The following is an 11975-nucleotide window of genomic DNA, read 5'->3' on the forward strand; positions in this document are numbered from 1 at the left end:
CCAAGCATCTTCATCCCCTTCCTATGACTGGATACCCTGGAAAAGAGAAAAAAACAACTTGGAATTGACTGAATTTGTCTCTCAATTGACCAAGAAAAACTCTAAACTGACTGAGGGAAAAATTTTGGAGTTGACTTAGTCCAGTATCAGTCATCCAACAACTAATCTCAATTATGGAGAGATGTGTTATTGTATACATCTAAATTTTATCAATTAAAAATATTGTGTTTACCAAGACTGCTATGATTTCAATGAGTGTGACTTATGTGCATATATAAAATGATTTTGGAACATTTATTCGACATTAAGGTCAGCTTCAAAGATAGGAACATAAACTATTTTATAAAGTTCTCTTAATGGATCAATGAAGAGAAATGGCCAGTTGTCAGTATGCTCAGAAACATTATATAACTTATCAGTTGATTTGAAATATTTAAAGTGATTAATGTTTTGAGTAAGAAATCATCAAGGTCAACAATATCACAAAAAAGCTTCAAGACTTTTCTTGTCAGTTTCTAGAAATGACCACTCAAGAGAATAGATTCTGTTCTGTGGGTGTATTTACAATGTTTGGAGTTTTATGATATCCTAATTTTCTTCATAGGTGTAAGATCAGTGAAGGAAATAAAAGCTATATATTTTTTAAATTAAATACTTACTTTTTTGCATTTATAACTTGTTAAGGTGATTAAACTAAAAAAAACAGTGTCCATATAATTTGTAAGAATTTCATTTAAGGATGCATTCTCTCACATACTTAGTAATCATGCATCTTCCAGAGTGCTTTGGAGACATCAAAGTTCTGAATGTGTCTAAAACTTGGGTGGTTTTCCCCGATCACAGAATTACAATAATTACTGTAATGAATATTGTAGATCTTAGAGGTTAATGTCTAGACAAGCTGTATGCTCTAAGACCTCAGCGATTTAGAGTTCTGGTTTGAATTTATATAACTAACGATTATGTTGTGGAATTTTGACTAGTAATTTGTAATGTGTCTGATCTTATCTTTCTAATGTTTGTCTCTTTCTTTTTTTATCAAAATTAGTTTTCAGATCAATTATTCTTGGTGGGTGTTATATCATACCTATTGCTGAAATTCCCAAAGGTTACTTTCTATCGCTTTTACATTATTCTTAATAAAGTTGTATATTGCATATTGATAATAAAGTTATCATAGGAAATCTAGGATGGATGGTATTACTAATAGCCTGTAATTTGATCCTGAAAGGATTGGTTGTATAATTAAAAAAAAAACCTTATGTATCTTTGACATATAAAAAACTATGCATATTTCATAAAATTTGATTATGTTCTGTATATTCACCTGTGAAGCCATCACTACGCTGAAGATAGTGAACATATTCATCGTGCCCAAAATTATCCTGTGCCTTTTGGTTATACCTCCTTGTTGGAATTCCCTGTCCTGTCTCTTCTTCTCTAGGGATTGTATTGGATCTATAGATCAAGTTGGGAAGAACATCTTAGAATCTCTCTCCAATTATTTTGATTTTTAATTTCTTTCATCAGAATTTTGTACTTGTCCACATATAGATCTTGTACATATTTTGCTAAATTTATACCTAAGTGTTTAGCTTTTTTGGGGTGTTAAGGTAAATGGCATTGTTATTTTATTTTATTTTAAAAGTTATTTATTTTTTAAATTTAAACTGAAATTGGTTAATATATAATGTAATAATTAATTCAGGAATAGAATTTAGTGATTCACTTATATATAACACCCAGTGCTCATCCCAACAAGTGCCCTTCTTAATACTCATCATACCCCTTTAATACAGGGGTAGACTGTCTTCCTACTCAACACCCTTCCAGAAACACTCAGTCTGTTCTTTGTACTTAAGAGTCTATTCTGGGTTGCCTCCCTCTCTGTGTTTTTTCTTTCTTTTTTTTTTTTTAATGTTTATTTATTTATTTTTGAGAGACAGAGACAGAACACAAGCAGGATGATATTAACTGTCCAGTTTTCCCAACACTATTTGCTGAAGAGACTGTCTTTTAATACGTGCAAATCTATCAATGTGATACACATTAATAAAAGAAAGGATAAAAACAAAATGATCTCAACAGAGGCTAAAAAAGCATTTGAGAAAATATGGCATCCTTTCTTGGTGAAAACTCTCAAGAGAGTAGGAATAGAAGGAACATACCTCCAAATCATAAAGGACATATAACCCACAGTTAATATCATCCTCACTGGGGAAAAAGTGAAAGCTTTCTCCATAAGGTCATGAGAAGACAGAGATGTCCATTCTCACCACTGTCATTCAACATAGTGTTGGAAGTCCTAGCCTCAGCAGTCAGACAATAAAAAGAAATAAAAGGCATCCAAATTGGCAGGGAGGAAGTCAAACTTTCACTCTTCACAGATGACAAGATACTCTATCTACATGGAAAACCCAAAAGACTCCACCAAAAAACTGCTAGAACTGATACATGAATTTGGCAGAGTCACAGGATATAAAATCGATGTATAGAAATCGGTAGCATTTCTTCTTTTTTATTTAAAATAATTTTTTTAATGTTTGTTTATTTTTGAGAGTGAGTGTGTGTGTGTGTGAGTGGTGAAAGGGCAGAGGAAGAGGGAGACACAGAATTTGAAGCAGACTCCAGGCTCTGAGCTATTAGCAGAGCCCGTTGCAGGGCTCAAACTCAGAGGCCATGAGATCATGACCTGAGCCAAAGTCAGACACTTAACTGACTAAGTCACCCAGGTGCTCCCAGTTTCATTTCTGTACACCAGTAGTAAAGTATCAAAAGGAGAAATCAAAGAATAGATCCCATTTACAATTGCACTGAAAACCATGAAATACCTAGGAATAAACCTAACCAATGATGTAAAAGATCTGTACACTGAAAACTATAGGAAGCTTATAAAAGAAATTGAAGAAGACACAAAAGAATGGAAAACACTCCATGCTCATGAATTGGAAGAACAAATATTGTTAAAATGTCAGTACTTCCCAAAGCAATCTACATATTCAATGCAATCTCTATCATAATAACACCAGCATTCTTCATAGAGCTAGAACAAACAATCCTAAAATATTTATGGAACCAGAAAAGAGCCCGAATATCCAAAGTAATATTAAAGAAAACCAAAGCTGGAGGCATCACAATTCTAGGCTTCAACCTGTATTATAAAGCTGTAATCAGCAAGACAGTATGGTATTGGCACAAAAACAGACATTCAGATTAATGGAACAGAATAGAGAACCCAGAAATGGACCCACAGATGTATAGCCAACTTATCTTTGACAAAGCAGGAAAGAATATTCATGGAAAAAATGACATTATATCTAATTTAAAATTCCATTTGTTCATTGCTAGTATTTGACAACACTTGATATAATCATTCTTCTTAATTTTAGCCTGATAGTCTGTGGTTTTAATTTGCACTCCCTTATTGAATGATAACATTGAACATATTTTCTTGTACTTACTTGTCATATGTATATCTTTTTTCATGACAAGTTTCTTAAACTCTTTTGCCTGTTTAAAAAATTTTACATATATAACTCAAGGGTCTCAAGAACATCTACATGTTTGATGATTCACTAGAAATACAAGACTCAGAGTCAACAGTTCTCATGATTATATTTTATTGCAGTGATTATCAATGGAAAAAAAGATGCATCAAGAAGTCTGGAGGAATCTCAGTGCAGACTTCCAACATTTTCCCTTATAAGGTCACAACTAGCATGCTCTTTCCTTTGTATATTTGTAGTGTTTTGGTCCAGGGAGCTTGTTTGAAACTCAGAGTCTAGAGTTTCTCTTTGGGGCTAGTCTGGTAAATACTCTCTGCTAACATGGCTAGACATAAGACCAAATTCCAGAAGGAAAGTAGGTATTCATCATTAATCATGTTTTTGGTACAACCTGTCTAGGCAATCTAGGTCAGCAGGGTATAGTACCCGATTCGGGCAAACGGTCTTATTAACATAGGGAATATCACAAAAGCCAAGTCCCCAGATGCCAGCCAAGGGGCAACCCTGTAAGCAGACTCTTCTAAAGATAGCAACCTCAGAAATACTGTGTTAATTCCTTCCTAATACACACACACTTTCCCTCTTTCACCAAACACTCTGATTATTGTGGGACATCCAGGAAGAAGTAAGGATATGGTGAACTAGGAAAAGGCATTGGATTGGGGGAAGTTACAAATGTAAGATACAGGCAACAAAACTTCTGGAAATTTGGTATTTGCCTTGGAGCCAAAAACAGTGGAATTTGAATCAGACATAAATTTATGTTATGGCAAGGAATCCAACTTTGCCTAAAAGAAGAACATGATTTAACTGATGATGAGAAAATGAGGCTGGGAAGAGGGTGGGGTTTATAGAAAAATTTCTCCGTAATAATTCTTTAAAATGGCTTGAAGCCCAGGAAACAAATTAGAGGCTAGGTAAAGAATGAAATCAGTAGAAGGGGATTACCAATCAGGTAGCACCTTAAAACCAGGGAAGAAATATGGGATGAATATGTTTTTTTTTCACCCAAGAAGGCTAAAGGTGTTGGCTTTGGAGGCATGAATCCCTCTATATTGGGCAGTGTTACCATCTTGAATTTATTTTTATTATGGTTTATTAAGCAGCTTGCCTCAAATTCTCTGATGTACCCCTCTCCCTATGTGGGTTTCTTGTCATGTAACAAACAATGACCTCTCCAACATTCTAATGGTAAAAAATACTTCTTATAAAGTTGTTTCTTTGAATGTCCCTCAATATGAGCCAGTGGGTTAGGAATGAGAATGGTGAACATGTGCAAATTAATAATTCAATCTAACCGGGCAATGTACTATTGGTCTATCTTAATCCAAGGTTAGATTTGGATCTTGTGGAACTGACTTCTGACATCCTTCAGCAAACATTAATAAATATTGCTTTTCTTTGTTTTCAATAGATATTGTAAGACACTGTGTTCAAGATTTGGCTTTGTAAAAAGTACTTGGAGTTTTGGTATCAGAGGCATTCATGTTAACATAAAAAGGCACTGGCTTCAGACTTACATAATTACATGAGAATGATGGCAGTTAAGAAAATCGGTGCCCAAATTTAGGGACACCTCTCCTTAGCTGAGAGGATGTAAGTTTGCCCACTGAAAGTAAGAAGATAATTTTCAGAAGAATATTGGCAGATATAGTAAAATATACCTAGCCTTGAGATTATAATCACCACTTAATTTATAAAGGTAGTTGGTTAAAAATTGAAATGATTTAATACCAGAAAATTCTCTTTGGTGAGGTAGTAGGTATTTAGATTGTGGGCCATTACCTATAGTTTGATTGAACTGTTAAATTTTCCTATGTCATATTATCAAATATGTACTCTCTAACTTGGCCTTTGTGAGAGATATGTGTCTTGGCACCTGTATCTTTAGCAGCTGTGTTAAAAATCAAATGATAAATCAAACAAATTAGTAATTCTTATAAAATCTTTTAGCCTTAATGTAAATCATTGGCTAAGATAGCTTTATTTTGGGAATCCTAACTCCCTTAAATATGACAATTTTTGTTGGTGCCATTACCATTGTGAAGGTAAACATGAGTTACTGACATTAAGTTTATTGTCCAAGAGTCATAAACTTAAGCAAATTTTCTGTGGTTCTGGGCCCAGTTGCTTAAAGTCTTAAAAACAAGGACATTACACATTAGGGTCTAACAGACTATAACAGCATATATAAAAGACACTATAGCTAATAATGGAAGCCCAGATATTAGAATATTTATTAACTTTTGAATGTTCTATAATTCTAAATCATATTCCTAAAATATTTTAATATCACATTTCAGAAATGGAGAAAGTCAGACATCTACTCAGCATGCTGCCACTTAAGATATTAATTTCCTTTTTTTATTGGAAATATAGATGACTCATTGACTTCATTTAGTTTCATGACACAACTCAACACTTCTTGAAATCAGTTATGATAAAAGAAGACAAAGGAGTGGCATTACCAGTGAGCAGCAACATTAGGACCATATCTATGTGGGCACTAAGGGAGGTAAGGATCTGATAATCACATGGCTGGTTTTCTCAGAGTAAATAACTGCTCCACATATTGATGATGAACATGGTAACAGTGAGGGTGGTGATGGTGACAACTACCATTTATTGAGTGCTTACCAGATATCGGGCATTGTTCTAACCATTATTTTTGCATTAAGTTATTTGATCCTCAAGAACTCTAACAAGTATTATTTTTACCCCCATCTTTACAAACAGATGAATTGAAGAACAGAGAGGTTAATAACTTGTTTGAGGTCATACCCTGGTGGTGGTGGAGGCATGATACTACCATAGGCTGTTTAGTCTAGATACTTTCCTCTAAACCATTACTTCTTTTATGCAAAATCAACAAATTTGATGTACTTAGCTCTCCAACTACCTCAAATGATTGTCTTTAGAGACAAGAAGTTTGGTAAAATGGGAAGCACTTTGAAAATTTGGACTGTAGTAAACAATATAAGATGGGCTATTTAACCAAAACCTTTTATTCAAACTTAAATACACATATAGAGAGTGTAATGGCAAATTTTATCAGTTCTTTATGTTTATTTATTTTTGAAAGAGAAAGAGACAGAGTGTGAGCCAGGGAAGGTCAGAGAGAGGTAAGACACAGACTCTGAGGCAGGCTCCAGGATCTGTGCTGTCAGCACAGAGCCTGACATAGGGTTCAAACTCATGAACTGTGAGATAATGACCTGAGCTGAAGTAGGACACCAACCAACTGAGCCACCCAGGCACACCAACCAGTTTGGTTTTATATCAAGACCTAATGATATTGCCATCTGCTTTCTCAGGGAACCCTAATGTGTGACTTGGTGTGGTATGGCAGTGATATGGAGAAGGAAGAGGATGGACTTGGCTTCAGTTCTTTGTAAATAAAGGTCTTTCCCACATCTAACAACTTTTAGATGTTATTGGAAATAACATGTCTTTGCATGTCTTCTTAGGATTGATAATAAAATTAATCAGTAAAATCTACTGAGAATGAGTTAGATTCTTCCTCAGGTAATCATATTAGAGAAGGGCATGTATTTGAATTTGTGGTAGTGGGAATATGGCATGGAGAGCAGAGAATAGTCACTGGGAAGAAGTCTGCGGTGGGGGAAGAGTGGCAAGTGGGTGCTGTGGGTCATCAAGTGGGTGCCCTAGATCCTCAAAAGGGTATTATAGGTCTTTAACAAGAGTCATGTAGTGGAGAATAAGAAAGGAACAAGATGAGGAAACTATGATAAGAATAGTAATTTCTTGTTTCATATCATTGCTTTTACCTGTCTTTTTCATAGTTTCATTCCTGTGCCCCCTGTTGCACGCTGCAGTCTTTTGCTTATCTCAGGAAAGTTCTAAGGATCCCCTGATGCCCTCTCCCCTTCATTAGTTCCCTGACCTCCTCATTTCATCATCCCCTGCCCTTGCAAATCTTGTACTCTATTTCCCACAATTTGTGATCAAATACACGAGTTAATGGGAAGGAACTGGGTGGTGGAAAGAAAGGTATGTCAGAGACTCTTGATCTTTCACTTCATTATTTACTCCTTCCTCAGTGTAGAAGACTATCTTCTGGATCATTGTGTGAAAGTTCAGGAGTTGCAGCTTTAGGTTTTGCATAGGGTATCATGGATTCATACTTTTAGAGTGAAGTAGGACTGTAGTTCAGATCTTTTTCTGAAGGAAAAGGATAATGCAGACCCAAAGATTTGAGACTTTGCCAAGATGTGGCAAGTCTTCTGTTCCTGGTAACATGACATTTTCATTTCACTACATCAAAATATTAGGTGCCTATCTGCTTGCATATCAACTCTTCCCCACCGCCACCCCCGAGCACACCCACATACACTTACACACTCTCATTGGCTCTAAAACCAGTCCATGTGCCTGAGCTTTCGGTAATGAAAACAGCTTTCCTATTATTTCCCCTCACAGTGGATAGAAGAGATACTTTAATCAGGCCTATGATTTGTGAATGGCTTAAAAAGGTGGTTACCACCTTGACAGGCGGGGATACTCACCACTATACGGTTACCACCTTGAGTATACCTAGTTTGTTCCTGTATCTAAGCGCTAGTCTAAAGAGATTTATTATTCTGCATGATGTCAAGATTCCTAAGTGGCCCTACATGAGATTTCAGACTGGGAAATGGTTACCCTGGTTACATTCCATGATGCATAGTGAGATGGTAAGGAGGGAAGGATTTGTGTTTGTATTTTATAAAAATTAGAATTAACATCTCCTTAAGGGCAGGGATTTTATCGGTCTTGTTCATTGGTGTATGTTAGCACTGTGGGCTCTGAGTCAGCAATTGTTGACTGAAAAACATCAGCCTCACCATATGTCTTGATCTTTGCAGTAGAATTGGGCACTGAAAATATTGTGCTTTGCTTCTGTTCTTTATGAACTGATTCCCTCCATCCTAACCTCCAGCATATCTCCTGCTGTAACATTATTAGAATTCACAAGGGTATAATTAAGTCACTATTATTTCATTGATTACTTTGCAAAATCTATATAGCTGCTTTTAATACCCAATAAGTTCTGGTGGAAAACAAAATAAACATTGGTACCAACTGCTTTAAATGATATTTGGATTTGAATAAAAAATGTATATTTTACAGTATTTCTGATCAACATATTGACAGATGCTTTTTGTCAATGTATTTGGAAGATAGGGCATTATTTTCCAGAAAGCTTTGCTTCTATTTTGTAGTTTAGCTAACCAAAGAATAAAGAAGATTTTCTCTTATTTTTGACTTCTTAAACTTTAGAAAAGGGGATGAACGGAGGAAGTTAGACTCATCCTTGTTGCATTATGAAGATTATAAGAAATTAGACAGCTGGCTGTGAGTTTACAATTAAAAAGTATGGTATATATTGCTGTCCCAAACAAATTGGGAAATTGCTTGGAAATTTGAAATTGGCAAAATAATTAGATTTGCTTGGCATCAAGAGGGAGGCTTCCAGCTCCTCTTTTAGAGATAAAAAAAGACCAAGGATCTTATATTAGATTTGACCAAATATTTCCTAATATATGTTCTCTTGTTTTGAACTAATTTAGACTTGAAGTGAGCAGACTGATTCAGTCTGATTTTATTTTAAAGTTTGGAATATTATGAAAAATTGAAACAGCTATCAGTTTATACCTTATATTTTGGATATCTCATTAATTCAATGAGATTTTTACCTATATTGAGTCTGAGTATAAACTATAATTTTTTATTTTTGTTTGTGAGTATTGTATATTTATTGCAGGAAGGGAAAATTGCCAAAAAAGATACATTTTTCTTTTGTTGAGTCTTTTTTTTTCTTTTTAAAAATAGCTTTATTGGGGCGCCTGCGTGGCTCAGTTGGTTAAATGTCCGACTTCAGCTCAGGTCATGATCTCACGGTTCATGGGTTTGAGCCCTGCATCAGGCTCGGTGCTAACAGCTCAAAGCCTGGAGCCTGTCTTCGGGTTCTGTGTCTCCCTCTTTTTCTGATCCTCCCCTGCTCATGCTGTCTCTGTCTGTCTGTCTGTCTGTCTGTCTGTCTCTCTCTCTCTCAAAATAAATAAAAACAGTAAAAAAATTAAAAATAGCTTTATTGAGATATAACTCATGTAGCATATAACTCATCTATCTAAAGTGTACACTTTAATGGCTTTCAGTATATTTAGAGTGTTGTCTCTCTATCACCATACTTTTAAAATTTTAGAACATTTTCATTATCCCCAGAATAACCCAGTCTTAGAGGTCTGCTGAACCTCACATGCCCCTGACCCTAGGATCTATTTTCTATCTTCATAGACTTGTGTATTCTGAATATTTCATATAAATAAAATTATACAACATGCGGTCTTTTGTTACTGATTTCTTTCTCTTAGCGTTGATTCCAAGGTTGACCCATGTTTCACATATCAGAATCTTATTTCTTTTTATTACCAAGTAATATTGCAATGTGTGGTTATGTCACATTTTATTTATTCATTTTTCAGTTAATGGACATTTAAGTTGTTCCCACTTTTTGACTGTTACAAATAATACTGCTCTAAACATTCACGTACAATTTCTGCCCATGTTTTCATTTCTCTTGGGTATGTACCTAGGAATGGAATTGCTGGATCAAATGGTAACTTTATGTTTAACCATTGGGAAATTGCAACACTGTTTTCAACAGTGGCTGCACCATTTTACAGTTTCACTAGCAATGTATGAAGGTTCCAGTTTCTCCAATTTTTGGCAACACTTGTTATTCCCTTTTTTCTTACACCTATCCTGGTGAGTGCAGTGGTTTTAGTTTGCATTTTCCTGATGACTAATGAACGTTGGGCTTTTTTTTTTCTTGCATATACTGGTTATTTGTATATCTTACTTTGGGAAATGTCTAAAATTTGATAAATTTATCTTTATATTCACATAGCATTGGTGTTACTTTCTATTTTAAGAAATAATTTTGAGGGGCGCCTGGGTGGCTCAGTCAAAGGCAGACTTCAGCTCAGGTCATGATCTCGCGGTTTTTGAGTTTGAGCCTCACTTTGGGCTCTGTGCAGGCAGCTCAGAGCCTGAAGCCTGCTTCAGATTCTGTGTCTCCTTTTCTCTCTGCCCTTCTTCTCCTGTGCGTGCTCTGTCTGTCTCTCAAAAATAAACATTAAAAAATTTTTTTAATGAAATAAATTTGACCTGATAAATAAGAATTAAGAAAAGAATTCAGTCAGAAAGGACTATGTACTGCATAGTTCCATTGGTATGGACTGCTTAAAATAGCCAAATCCACAGACATAGAAAGTTGATTACTGGTCACCTAGGGCCAGAGTGAGGAGAAATGGGGAATTGTTGCTGTGGGTAAGAGGTTTCCTTATGGGTGATGAAAATGTCCTAAAACTAGATTATGGTGATGGTTGCACAATTCTGTATATATACTGAAGAGTATTGAATTGTACATTTCAGACAGAAGAATTTTATCATATGTAAATTATAACTCAATACAGCTATTAAAATGAAAGCCAGAGCAAAAAGAAACAAAAACAGAAACAGGAACTAAACAGAAAGTTCTCTTGGGTATCTGTCCATTAAACTTAAAATATCATGCTTTTCTCTTTGCAGTTTTTGTAGCTCCTAAGTCACATTTAATTAGAATAGAGAACAAATAATATGACACACACATGTATCATGCCCTTTACTCCCAAACCCGGTGTCACTTGATTTTGTAACAGAACATCTTTTTTCTCACTTATGGGGAGGAATTTAGATAAAATTAACATTTACAAGAAAAATTAAGGGGTTTTATAATGCATTTATTTTTAGTGTATCTAATACTTTAATAATAACAGAAACTTAAAAGATAGTAAATTGATACTTTTCCAATTTAGCATTTTTTTTTTCAAATAACATTTATCCAGAGTTGCCTTGTGACAAGAATTCTGCATCTGGCTAGATGCTTTTACATGCTACCTTATTAAGATAATGTTATCTCCACTTTATAGTTGAAAGACTGAAGGTCACTGTGCTTTTTTCCTATTTAACATATAACTGGAACAGTACACTTTTGGCTGTGCTCTGCTATGGAGAGAAATTCCTAATTGATATCCTTTTCCCTTGGGATTTCCTAAGAATACAGTTATTAATAGACATTCTGGGTCAAAAGAGAAGATGGAAGGGAAACAAAACAAAACAGAAAAACCCACCACTGATCCTAAATATTTTTTAAATATAATTTGTTGTCAAATTGGCTTCCATACAACACCCAGTGTTTATCCCAACAAACGCCTTCCTCAATGCCCATCACCCACTTTCCCTCTCCTCCAGTTCATCACCCCTCAGTTTGGTCTCTGTGTTTAAGAGTCTCTTATGGTTTGCCTCCCTCCCTCTCTGTTTATAACTTTTTTCCCCTTCCCTTCTCCCATGGTTTTTATTAAGTTTCTCAAGATCCACATATGAGTGAAAACATATGGTATCTGTCTTTCTCTGATTGACTTATTT

The sequence above is a fragment of the Suricata suricatta genome, chromosome 7 (genome assembly GCF_006229205.1).
Source record: "Suricata suricatta isolate VVHF042 chromosome 7, meerkat_22Aug2017_6uvM2_HiC, whole genome shotgun sequence".
In the NCBI taxonomy this organism is placed as follows: Eukaryota; Metazoa; Chordata; class Mammalia; order Carnivora; family Herpestidae; genus Suricata; species Suricata suricatta.